Raw genomic sequence first — 13,833 nt, forward strand, 5'->3', positions numbered from 1 at the left:
AGCAGGAATTGAACTCATAGTCAACAGAAAAAGAACAGAAAAAATCAATAGGAACAAAGAGCTGGTTCTTTGAGAAAGTCAATAAAACTGACAGATCTCCAGCAAGACTAACAAAAAATAAACACGCAAGACACAAATGCCCAGTACCAGAGATAAAGCAGAGGATATCACTGCAGACCACGAAGACACCAGAAGTGTAAGAGCACACTACACTACTACACCCTTAAATTTTACAGCTGAGAGTGAAATAGATCGAGTCCTTGAAAAATACAAACTACAGGAACTCACCCATTAACAAAAATTTGAATAGCCCTGTAACTATTTAAAAAATGTTATTAGTAATTCTTAAACTAAAATAAATAAATAAATATCCAGGCCTAGGTGGTTTCACTGGAGAATTCTACCAGATGTTTAAAGAAAAATTAACATCAATTTAACATATCTTCATAAGGGAAATAAGAAAAGGAGGAAAACCTTACAATACATTGCATGAAGCTAGTTTTATCCTGATACCAAAACAAGACAAAGACAACACCAAAATGAAAACTAGAGACCAATACTCATCATATATATAGACAGAATAATCTTTAATCAACTTCTACCAAAGAGAATTCAGTTATATATAAAAAGAATTACACACCATGACCGAGTGTGGTTTATTCCAGAGATGCAAGTCTCAATATTTGAAAATAAATCAATATAATCCATCTTACTAATAGGCTAATGAGAAAAAAATCACACGATCATAGCAATTGATACAGAAAAAGCATCTGACAAAATTTAATACTCATTTGTGGGTTTTTTGTTTTTGTTTTGTAGATTTTTTGACTGTGGGTGTGATGCATGCACTCACCAGAGACAGTGAGAAAAGAGAAATCACTCCTCAGGGAGGATGGCCACACCCCAATCCTTTCTCCTCCATTCTCCTCCCAGGATCTTGGGCATGCCTGCATGCACACAAGGCACGATTTTCAAGCCAGTGGGTCTGGGACTTGAACCGCAGTCAGCACATGGGAGTCAAGCAATGCCATGCCATCTGCTGGTCCTCCTTTGTGAATTTTTTTTTTTTAATTTGTAGAAAATAGAATTATAGGGGGTTATTTCCTCAACTTGATGTGGATGCTCCAGAAAAGAAAAGGCAAGGAAAGAGAAGAGGAGAGGAGAGGAAAAGGCAAAAGATTATATGCTTATGTCTACGGGGCAGTAAACACTCTTACCACTTTTATTCAACATAGTGCTAGAAGTTCAAGTCAGTACGATAAAGCAAGAAAAGGGAGGAGGCATGCATATTTGAAGTAAAAAAAATTCCTATTTGTAGATAAAACGATGGTCTCTGCGGAAAATCCTCAGAAATCTATTGGGTGGGGAAAGGGTGCCCGTAGCTGAGAAGTGAATGTGGTGTGGTCACAGGATAAACATAGAAAAATCAACTCTATTTTTCCATACTAGCGATCAACACAGAACGCCAAGATTAAAAACCCAAAGCCATTTGCAATTACTCAAGAAAGGTTACTTATGTATAAATCTAACAAAATCTGTGTAAGACTTAAATGCCAAAAACTACACGATGCTAATGGAAGGAATAAAATATCTAAATAAATGTTGAAATATTGTAAGACTCAATACAATAACTTTCAATTCTCCTGAAACTGATGTACGGATAAATGACAGTTCCTCCAGCCTCCAGAACGGAGATACAAATGCTGCTGCTGCCACCCAGCCCATGGTACACTGGAACGGCAGCTCAGACTACGACAACGCCCATCAAAATGGCTGAGATAGAAATAGTGACAACACTAACTCCTGCTGAGGACATGGTGAGGAAACCCAGTCGCTCACACACAGCTCAGCAATGTAAATTGGTACAGTCCGTCTGGAAAACAGTTTGGCAGGTTCTTTTAAAAACTAAAAATGTAACTTACCATACGGCCCAGCAGTTGCAGTCCTGGGCATTTATCCCAGAGAAATGAAGTTTCAAGTTCATACAGAAAACTGTACACAAATGTTTACCGCAGACTTTCCTGTAATCACTAAAACTGGCTCCTATGTCTTCCCATGGTGAACCGTGTAAACTGTGTACACGCGCATCATAGAACACCGCTCGGCAATAAAAAGGAACGAGCTAGTGAAACGCTCAACAACCTAGACGGATTTCCAGAGTTATACTGGGGGGAAAAAGTCGTCTTATGTGTATGATTCCATTTATACAACGTTCTAGAAATAAAATGATAAAAATGGAGAACAATCAGTGATTACCGAGGGCTGATGAGGGGATGGCGTGGGGGGAAGTGCCGATGGAAGTAAAAGGCTGGCATGAGGGCTCCCGTGGCAGTGGGAATGCTCTTTAGCTTGCCGGCATTGTCATCCATTTCCTAGCTGTGATGTCCAACTACAGTTTTGCAAAGTAGTACCATAAAAGAACTGGCTAAAGAGTATGTGAGATCTCCCTGTACTATTTTTCATGACTGCATAAAGCTACAATTGTCTTAAAATGAGAAGTTTGGGACCAGCAGTTAGCGAAATGGCTATGTCGTTAGACTCCCATGTAGTCGACTGCGGTTCGCATCCCAGACCTGGTGGCTTAAAACTCACGCTGGGAGACCAGCAGTTAGCATAATGGCTATGTCATTGGACTTCCACGTAGTCGACCACGGTTCGAGTCCCGGACCTGATAGCTTAAACACGTCGGGCGCATGTTCGTGTGTGCCCAAGATCCCGAGAGGAGAATGGAGGAGAAGGGATTGCGGCGTGGCCATCCCCCCTGGGGGGTGATTTCTCGCTTTCTGTTTCTTTGTCTCTCTCTGCCTGTCTGGCAAACGCACACGCCCTATAGCAAAAATCTCTTCAAAAAAAAAAAAATGAGAAGTTTCATTTGGCATAATGGTTAAGGAACATGGCCAATCACAGATTGAGTTGAGTCTGGGCTTGAAAATCGGGCAGGGCGTATCTGCACGCGTGCCCAAATCCCAGGACCGAGGGGAATGTGGTGTGGTCATCCTCCCAGGGGGCAATGTCTCATTTTTCTCTCTGTCTCTTGCCAGTGAGTGCACACAGCCTATGGCAAAAACCTAATAAATAAACAAATAAATAAATTTAGAAATAAAGAAGTTTCATTTTTAAAAAGATGAAGGGTTACACCACAGCACCAGGGCTAAGCGCTGTACATACGGAACTGGATCATGCATGGCCAACTCCAGTTCGAATCCCAGCCTCAGAGGCTTGACACACACATCAGACGTGGGCAGGAGTACCCAAAATCCCTCCTGACTGGAGAAAAAAGGATTACGGTGTGGCAACACCCCATGGAGGGGGTACTCTCTCTCTCTGACCCTCACACCTCCCCACTGTGCAAGTGCATGTGCCCTTTGGCAATTGAAGAAAAAAGATGAAAACAGAAAACCCCAAAATTAATCAGAAATAAATAAGTCTGATAACACAAGAAACATGTGGTCTGTTTGTACATCCTTTTTTTCTAGGATTTCATCTAAAGACTAAACATGCAAAAATTGTTGAGGTTTAGTTAAACATTTGTCGCTGGCAATGGTACTGATGCAGTAAATCCTAAATCTTATTATTTTGTGTGCAGTTGAAGACAGAGGAAAACGAGTAATACCAAAATATACTGGAAATCAGCATTTTTACTCAAATAGAACAAGGGGAATGAGGGAAGAGGAGGGGTACATACATGCAAACACCACACACACAGTCTCCTAGACCTGTCCACTGAAAGAGCCTACATGCAGTAATATTCCAGTGAAAAGACACATACCCAGCGCCCAGGTAATAGTTTCTACATCGCTCCTCAAGAAAAGGAAATGAAAAAGCTGATTTCTAACGGGATGCACAGAAACTATTTAGGTGAGCCTTTGACTTGTTGTGTCAGAAAACTTGGGATGGGGACCAGCGGTTAGCATAATGGCTATGTCGCTGGACTCCCACGTAGTCGACCGCAGTTCGAGTCCTGGACCCAGTGGCTTAAACTCACACCAGGCGCGTGTGTGTGCATGCCCAAGATCCCAAGAGGAGAATGGAGGAGAAGGGATTGCGGCATGGCCATCCCCCCTGGGGGGTGATTTCTCGCTTTCTGTCTCTCTGTCTGTCTCTGTCTGTCTGGCGAGGGCACCCTATAGCAAAAACTTCTCCAAAAAAAAAAAAAAGAAAGAAAACTTGGGAAATACTACAAAAAGATAGCACATGTCAAAAGGACACAAGATCTCAAAGAGGCTTTCACTTGTCAAATGTAAGACAATCTGAGTATCAAAACAGTCAGACACTTGATGTGTCTATAGTTAACTCTTCAAAAGAATGCCATCGAATGGTAAAAGGACTGACAGAACCTGTGAATCATTATTTCACAGCCACCCCTGTAATAAGTGATGCATATACAGATCTAGAGCCAGTACTAAAGACACCGGGTTAAAGTTTGCTGGGAAACAAGATATTCACTCAGTGTCTAAGTATTACCCCACAGATGACTTACTAAAAGCAAAGAGAATGCAAAAGCTAATTGAAAAAGAAGAAGAAAATTAGAGGAAAGGCATTTTTATAATGGAGAAATGTGATAGTCCTCACCTTAGTGTTAGAACTACAGAACACCCTGACCCCAGCACCTATGTAATAACTTGAAAGACAGTGTTTACCTAATCAAACCATGATGAAACGATCAGGCAAATTTAGCATTCGGGACATTCCACAGTTAACCTACACGCTTCAAAAAATGCAATGTAATTTTTTTAAAGTTATTGTTTTGGCATGCTTAAAGGAGACAAGTGATAGAACAATAAAACGTAATGTATGAATTTTGATTAGATGCTGAGTGTTCTAACAGTCAGCCATAAAAGTCATTTTTTTAACAATTAAGAAAATCATACACTGGGTAGAATCTGAATTACTATTTAACTATCTCAAGTGTGATTACAGTACTGTGGTTATACCTAAAATTCTTAAGAGAAGCACTGATGCATTTAGGTGTGACGTGTCATAATGCCTGCACTAACTTTTAAACGGCTTGGGAAAAAAAGAGCATGTGTGCGTGTTTTTGTGTGTGTGCGTACATGTGAGCAGGTAATCAGAGAAAGAAAGCAAATGAGTCCAACAGAGAGTTTTTATATTTAATTTGCCAGTGGGAATAGGGATTCACTGGAGAGAGACAGAGCAAGAGGGGGAAAGAGGAGTGGACAGCACCTCCCACAGGGCATGACCACACTGCAATCCCTTCTCCGTTTCTCCCCGCTTTCAGGACTCCATGCGCGCACACGCACCTGGCATGTTTGTCAAGCTGCTGGGTTGGGATTCGTCGTGCAGTTGGCCAAGTGGGATCCAGTCACCTTAACTACCACACCACAGGCTGGCATCAGGTAGAATTTTCTATGAAATTCCAAACTGTTATATCTATAGTGTTTTTTATTTCACTAAAGATCTGTTAAAGTGAGACGGAGATGTATAGAAATACAACTATAATCACGTATGGGAATATCCTTGATTGAGCCAGTACACAGTGTACTCCGGTTGCAAAATCTCGTGTTGTATATTGTAATGACGTACAGTGAATGAATGTAAATAAGTTTAAAAAGGAAAAAAAGAAATACAACTATATTAGACCAAAACATCCACTTTTAAATGGACACCTAAGCACTAGGGAGGTTAAAGAGTTTTGTCCTGGATGGCTCATTTGGGGGGCATGGTGCAGACGTCACTGGAGGGATGTATTACACACTGTGGGCCAGATGTTACAGGTGACCTGGGCAAGCTTCCCAATCTAAAGAGCGAGGACAGTTACATTACCTACCTCACAAGGTTTCTGTGAGGTTTCAATGCACTAATATGCAAAAGGATTACCACTGTGCTGAAGTTTGTAAATATTAATGTGTGCCATTTGTTTTCTTTTCTCTCTCTTCATCTTTTTTTTTTTTTTTTTTTGTGCTAGAGGGCACGTATGCTTATGGAGAGAAACAAAGAGGAAAAGAAAACACTAGCTGTGGGGACTAGTCAGACAGCACCCCCTTCTCCATTCTCCCTCCTTTCAGGATTCTGGGTTCCCACCACTGTGCCCGGCGTGTTTCTCAAACCACAGTCGGCCTTGTGGGATCCAGCCAGCTTAAGCACCAGGTCACAGAGCAGGCCCAGTGTGTGTTATTTGTTACTGCTGATGTGAATGTTTGTTGAGAAGACTACAGACTTCCTCTGTCTCTGCAAGAGAACTGAAGAAACTCACTAAGAACTTGATCGCATACTCCCTCCGCCTTTTTTTTTTTTTTTTTTTTAGATTTTTGCCATAGGGCCCGTACGCTCGCTGAAGAGAGACAGAAAGAGACACAGAGATGGAAAGTGAAAAATGAAACCCCACCCCCACTCTCGAGGGAGGACAAGCAGGGCAGGATGGCCACACTGCAATCCCCACTTCTCCATTCACCTCTCCAGATTTTAAGCACGCGCGCACACACGCATTGGCATGGTTTTCAAGCCTCTGGGTCAAGACTCAAACCATGGTGGGACCAGCAGTTAGCGTAATGGCTATGTCGCTGGACTCCCATGTAGTCGACCGTGGTTCGCGTACCAGACCCGGTGGCTTAAAACTCACACCAGGCGTGTGTGCATGCATGCCCAAGATCCCAAGAGGAGAATGGAGGAGAAGGGACTGTGGTGTGGCCATCCCCCCTGGGGGGTGATTTCTCGCTTTCTGTCTCTCTGTCTCTCTCCGTCTGTCTGGCGAGCGCACGCGCCCTTTGGCAAAAACCTCTAAAAAAAAAATTAAAAAAAAAAAAAAAAAAAGACTCAAACCATGGTTAGTCATGTGAGAATCCGGAACCTTAACCACCATGCCACCTGCTGGCCCCAAACCTTCTCTCTGTTAACCACCATGCCACCTGCTGGTCCCATACCTTCTCTCTTAAAACTAAGGTTATACTCTTCCTTCAACCACCAGACATGGTTAGAACTTTCATTTTTAGGGGGAAAACTTCAGCTTGTTTTTTAATCTACTCAAACTACTACTGTTTTTGTGGATGTGTTTGCTAGTTTTCACCGTCAGACTTCAGGACCACATTTTCTGTAGTTACTGTTATTGATACGACTGAGATGTCCTTTAGAAAAATCAGCTGGCATTCCCCTGGGGAAGTGAGAACTTGATTTTGTGAGTTTCCCTAGAGCTGTGTAAAAGCAGGAAATGGAACTAACAGAAAAACACAAAACCACAATGCTAACTTACTCAACTAATGGAAAGAAGTCTAATTGCCCCAAAGTCCAGACAGCTGAATTCTCTAGTCAGCTCCTCTCCCTATTGTAAATCTACAAATAGGAAACCAAATTATAAGCAAAGATTTGCTGGGCTAGCCCCACCTTAAGGACCAGACATTCACCCCTCCAAGCAGCATACCACCTTTGTGAGTCCTGAAAACCCTTCCAATACTGCCTTTCCAACTCCCGTTCTGCTATATTTCTCTGCTGCCCATCCATCTCCTGCTGGGACAGTCTTTCTTTAGATATGCTAATACCACCTGTTAGACTAAAGCAAATCCCACTCTTCCTGCTTTCAACCTGAAAAGAGACAGACATCTTTTAAGATGTCTCCCGTAGAAAACTGAACTCAATTATGATGTGATTTCTCTAAGCCAACTGCGAGTTCTTCTGGTGGCACCTACATCATACCACGTACACCCACTCAACCACACCTGTCACCTTCTAATCACTTTTGTCTTCCTCAGCCCTTAACTGGGATTTCGCTCCCCACCACATCCAAGGACCTCCTTGCAGTTCTCATTCTTCTGAATGCCACCACCAATTGACAGGTGCCACACATTTCTTAGACACTTTCCCCATCACTGGATTTAATGAAACCAAGATCTACCGGTTCTGCTTATTCATTTTAAATTGCTCTATAGTAGCCTTGTGGGTGAGTCCAGGTCCTAGAATCCAGTGTGGATCCAAATCCAGGCTCTACTTCTTACTAGCTATGTGCCCATGGGAAAGTTACTTAACTTTTCTAAGCCTTTTTCTTCAACTTAAAATGGACATAATGGGCTATTAAGTGCTCAGCATAATAAGCTCACTCTGGCACAACGTAATCACTCAAGAAATATTGACTATTATCTCTGTCCTAATCCTCAGCTCCCCACACTCTGTTCTCCTGCCACCTTGAAGAAGTCACTGTCTCAAATAGCTTTGACTAATACTTCAATTAAGAATATTCCTGAAGTCACTGTTGCAAGACTAAACCTTTTACTCTCTTCTTCAGTAATAAAGCAAAATCAGTATTTGTGTATTTCACTGCTATCTCAGAATTAACCTGCTGAAAATTGGTTTAGTCTTTGTATTCTTCCTTAAAATACTCTTTTCCCTTAGTTTCTGCAATATCACACTTTCCAGATTTTCGTTCTCTGGCCATCTTAGACTCCCACCAGTGTACCCTCCTGTATACAAACTGGAACCCTCAGTGGTCTAAAGGGAAAGCCCAAGAGTGTTCCTCGTTGCTCATGCTACAGTCTCTCCCTTGGCAATCTCATGCTTCATCGCCACTACGACTGTAACCTGTAAGTAAACCATGCCAAATTAAATCCGGCCCAGACCTCTCCTCTCTGAGACCTAGAGGAACCCTGCCTGTAACTGCCCAGGGACGTCACCAAAGACAATAGCAACAGATCCAAAACCACTTCCCAGGGATCTTCCCCCCAGGCTGAGTTCTTTCCCAATAAGCTGCTGTTAGTGAACAGCACCACCATTCACCCAGACTACCTAAGGCAAGACTCTAGAAACCTAAAAGATACCCTTAGTAACCTTCCTCTGCCCTCCCCCCAATTCTAATCAAGCCCACAGATTTCACTTCAGCATTTCAAATCCACCCACTAATTCCACCAACCTGATTTCCTATTCCTCCTAAATGTTCTCTCTACTCAGGCCACAAAAATCTACTTTATAACACTGTATATAATTTATTCTTTCCCACCTCTTTTTTCCTAGTCAAGGCATGTCCTTTTCTCTCCCAAAACTCCTCCTGGAAAGCATCACTCATTCATGCACCCAATGGCACTCCTTATGGGGAAAAAATTAAGTTGGAGAGTCAGGGTCACTGTTAATTCAGCCCTGTAATCTATCTTAAACTGTCACCGATAAAACATACTGTTTTTTCTCCTAGACATCATCCTCAAAAATTCATTATTACCCAAGTGCACTAGTGGTTTCCTTTTATAATGCACAAAGCACTGCGTCTAGGACTATATACATATTTTATATGCCCTTGTGAACAGATACTTATTTTTCAGTGTTTCTAGTTCATAAGGTTACGAATTTCAGAAGTTTAACACCAACCATGTAAAGCTGAACGCCCTTTATTTGTTTTGAACCTATATTTCTCAGCATCAAGTAATCTTCATTTTAGTATTCTCTTTAGCATATAATTTAAAGAAGTTACAGAACCAGGCCCACAGCCTAGTGGTTAAGGAAGCAGGCCCCCACACAGCTGACTACGGTTTAAATCCCAGGACAGTAGCATGTATGAGTGTGCCTCAAATCCCGACAGGATGGGAAAGCAGAGGACAAGGGACTGTGGCAGGACCACTCCCCACGGGGGCGCTTTCACGCGCTCTCACTCGCTGTCACTCTCGCTCTGTGTCTTCAGCATTGCATGTGCTCCCTGGCAACTGAAAAAAATGCATATAGCACGGGTCATATGCTCCTTCTGCTTAAGGGCACGGCCCAGCTATAGTTCTATCTGCATTCCTAACAGTTTCCTCAGTGTGTCATAGAAGGTGCTCAGTGCATGTTCATTTTTTCCAATTGCCAAAGGACCTGTGTGCTCACAGAGAAGGAGACACACAGAGTGAAAAAGCATCTCCCAAAGGGCCATGGTCATGCCACAACCCCGTCTCCTCCATGTGCCCTGTTAGGATTTTGGGCATGCACGCAAACATGCCCAACATGTTTTCCAAGCTGCCAGGGCTGGGATTAGGAACATAGTCAGCCATAGGGGTAGCTCCCTTTTTTTTTTTTTTTTTCTCGAGAGAGTTTTGCTATAGGGCATATGCACTCACTGGAGAGACAGAAAGTGAAAAATCACCCCTCATGGGGGATGGCCATGCCACAGTCCCTTCCCCACCATTCTCCTCTTGGGATTTTGGACAGGCGCACAAACACACCCAACGTTAGTTTCAAGCTGTCAAGTCAGGGACACGAACTGTGGCTGTCCACACAGGACTCCAGTGCTTTAACTACTACACCACCTGCTGGGCTCATGGGGTAGCTCCCTTAACCACCTGGACATGGAGGCAGCCCAACGCATGTTCAACATAATAAGAGGAATTCTGCTGAAGACTGGAATCATAAACTTAATGACTGCCAAAAAAGAAAGTGGAAATTTCTCAAATAGGTTAATTTTGTTTCTTGTCAAGAAAATGGCATTTGAGCAAGACAGAGTATAAAGAATGGGCGCTAGGATAGGTGAGGCCACTGAGGCAGAGCTCTACGCGGCTTTAATGAAGTCCTCCTCCTCATGAATGGGACGGCGGGACTGCTGCCAGAGGGAGCAGGAGAACCGGAGGGCTGCCAGCGATGGAAAAGAGCAAATACGCGTAGGTCTAATTTAAAAAAAAAAAAAAAAAAAAAAACAGGAAAGACTGCCAATAGTCCAGTATACTTGACGTCAATCCCTTTCTAAATTTAGGTTATTTATTTTAAAATAGATTCAAGCCCGTTAGAAAACAGTAAGCATTTGTGGAACCAACCTGAGCTCTATCAGATTAATCTAGTTTCCTTTCTTTTTATAAGAGACAGCATGTATAAATAAATCATAGATCAAAAAGAAACAGCAAAAATCACGTGTTGGCAGGATTTCAACTGGGTATTTGACCAGGTCCTCATCATATCCCTACAGACAAGACACACATGAAATGGGTACAAAATTGGCAGCTAAGTAGTGATGGCAACAGCTCGTTACCGAACTGCCGTCAACCTGAAGGGCAGGTGTATCTGCGAGCTTCCAAACTAACTGGCCTGTTCCTGTTCAACCGTTTTATCACCAGGTTCACTACCGCTGGCATCTACTATATGTGAGACATGAACCTAAGGGGAAAACAGGTTATTTGTTATGGGAGAGCCAGGATCTGAAAACATAACGGTAAGCTTTAAAAAAAAAAAATTTTATAAAAAAGAATGAAAGAAAGAGAAAGAGGCCAGGTGGGGTACAACAGTAAGGTGCAGCGCTCTGTGAGGCTGAGCCATATGGAAAGGTTGCCAGTTCAAGTCAGAAGGCCTCCTCGAGTACACCAGGCACACAGGCGCCATGACCCAGGGCAGTAACAAGACCCTGTTGGAAGTAGTCTCCCTCTCTCTCCTTCTCAAAGAAAGAATAAGTAAATAAATGATAAAAAATACGTTAAGACAGAAAAATGGGCTAATTTTTTCTTTTAATTTGTCAGAGGGTGCATGTGCTTGCCAGAGACAGAGAGGGAAGGGGAACGGGGGAAAGCACCCCCCATGGGGCATGGTCATGCTGCAATCCCTTCTCCATCTCTCCCTCCCCCGGGGACCTTGGGCATGCACTTACACATACCTCGTGTCTCTCAACCAGGGCTCAAACTGCACTGTTGGCCGAGTGGAATCGGCTCTCTTAGCCACCAGACCACAGGTAATTTAATACAAAACAGTGTCTAAGAGATCAATACCGGTGTCCCGAAGCAGACAGAAAACTTTGAATTGCTGTGGCTTAAGTGTCATATGTTTAAATTAAAAAAAAAAAAATAGGGGCCAACAGGTGGTGTGGTGGTTGAAGCGTTGGACTCCCACATGGAATCCACACTCCCGTGTTTCAAGTCCTGGACCTGGCAGCTTGCTTTCTCACTTTCCCACGCTCTCTCTCTGTCTGTCCCTGTCATTCTCCGGTGAGCACATAGGCCCTGGAACAAATTAAAAAATAATCATCATGATAAAATTAAGTTAAGAGGCTGATGCGATGCTAGGTATAGCAGTCCTGACCTCTCAGACACAGAGGGGAGGAGCGGCTGTGCACCACTCGGACCACTGGGATCGTATCAGGAATACTATATGCCTTTGCTAGGGGTCAGAGTCTTCAAAGGAGCATGACCACGTTGGCACACATTCAGAATGACCAGGATGCTAGGAGCCTGGGCACTACGTGAAAGGAAAGGCCGGAGGGAGTGCAGATTTATAAATAGGATGAAACAATGCCTTGGAAGGAAAATGATAGCAATCTTTATTCAGTCCGATGAACATGAATTTCGAGCCTATTTCAGGAAAGACACTGAGAATGTACAGCGAGACTGAGATAAGACAGTCCATGACTGCAAGAAATTCGACCGTCTACTCAGATCTGCATAGAAGAAGAGCTAACACAGCCAGGATCTTAAACAAGGATTAGATTGTTCTCTACGATTGCATGAAGCATAAACAGGACCAGTGGGAAGAAGAAAGTAACCAATTTCAGCTCCATATAAACAACAGTCTTTTAAGAGTCCAGGGCTAATGAAGGAAGAACTGAGGAGACTGCAAGGCAGGAGTGATGGCGAACTTGGAGGAGGGTGCTGCTGGAATGAGGCACTGACCCCGGAAGGTTCTTAACAGTTCTCCCATTCCGCGCTGTGATGTTAGACTTCCCCAGGAAATGGACCTCTCCAAATTCACCCTACTCATGTATTTCAGCACCCCAGGTTTGCTGGGTTGCTGCTTTCAACTCTACGTTTCCCAGTAAAGCCATGCTTTCTAGTTGGGAACACATGAGGAATGATGAGGAAGAAAGTGACCCATGAGCAGAACGGAACACAAAAAGATCAATACCAGTCCAAGTCTCTTGTATTTGGAAGCAGAATGCAAGCATCTGCTATCCTCTAATTTCTAAATTGAAATTTAAGATTTCAATGAATATAAGTAAAGATTTGCTCGGTTAGTACACCTCTAGTTGTGTGCCATTCTTCTTTCAACTGGAAAAAAATAATAACTTAAGGCATTTGCAAGATTTGTATCCTAAATCAGCACTCCAAAGTCCTCTATTATAAGGTTATGCGGAAACTAGAGTTCATTTCTGAAACAAAATGATTCATCGGACATAGCAGGCCAGATACCATGAACTAATCAAATTGTGGGATTTTAATTAAATGGCTGCTTAAGCTTAATCTATTTAAAAATCGCATACAGGATACACAGCAAGTAAGGGCCTAGACCAGTTAGTTCTGGCTTTTATAAATTGGTGTAAGATGATTCAAGTTTACTTTAATCCACTTTATTTTGCAATTTTAAAACGGTCTCATATACTGGCTCTAAATGCTGCAACCGAGTATTTCAGGAGTTCGCCGTTTCAAACTGTTAATATTAACTTCTTGGAAGCAATCTGTCACACCTCAGCGCTTTCTCAATCTGAAAACAACGAATGGGACCCAATTCTATTTCCAAGGGCTCTTCCTTATTAACAGCAGCCCAGAAAGGCAAAAGTGAGAAAGAAAAAAAGAAGCATCTGTAACGACCAGCCCTGAAAAAAAGGACCCCCCTCGGGTTGCCATCCACTCCGCGACTCTCTGCCATTTCTCAAAACACTGCCTGGACGTTTCGGTTCGAAACGAAGAAAGAAAAATAGATTCCAGTTTTCCCGGGACGGGGAGGTCCCCTTCTGAAGAAGTGACCGAAGCCAGGTTCCCCGCGGGACATCATCTGGTTGCCAAGGAAGCGCCAGCCCGAGTCCTCGGCGCGAGGCGGCTCGGCGGCCCGGCGCCCGGGGCGGCCCAGCCTGCGGCAGAGCACGGGCTGGGCCCGGGACCCGCGGCCGGATCGCGACCCGGGAAGCCGCGCGGGCGCCCCAGGACCGCGGCGGAAGGCGGGGGGGCGCGGGCGCGC

The 13,833-nt window shown here is 43.5% G+C and overlaps 1 protein-coding gene across 1 annotated transcript in view; it reads right to left on the reverse strand.

The window, feature by feature from the left end:
* Window positions 1-13,833, reverse strand: part of CUNH3orf70 (chromosome unknown C3orf70 homolog) — a 70,662-nt gene that overhangs the window by 52,083 nt on the left and 4,746 nt on the right. The window lies entirely within an intron of this gene.

Source organism: Tupaia chinensis, unplaced genomic scaffold (assembly GCF_000334495.1).
Source record: "Tupaia chinensis unplaced genomic scaffold, TupChi_1.0 Scaffold000708_1, whole genome shotgun sequence".
Lineage (NCBI taxonomy): Eukaryota > Metazoa > Chordata > Mammalia > Scandentia > Tupaiidae > Tupaia > Tupaia belangeri.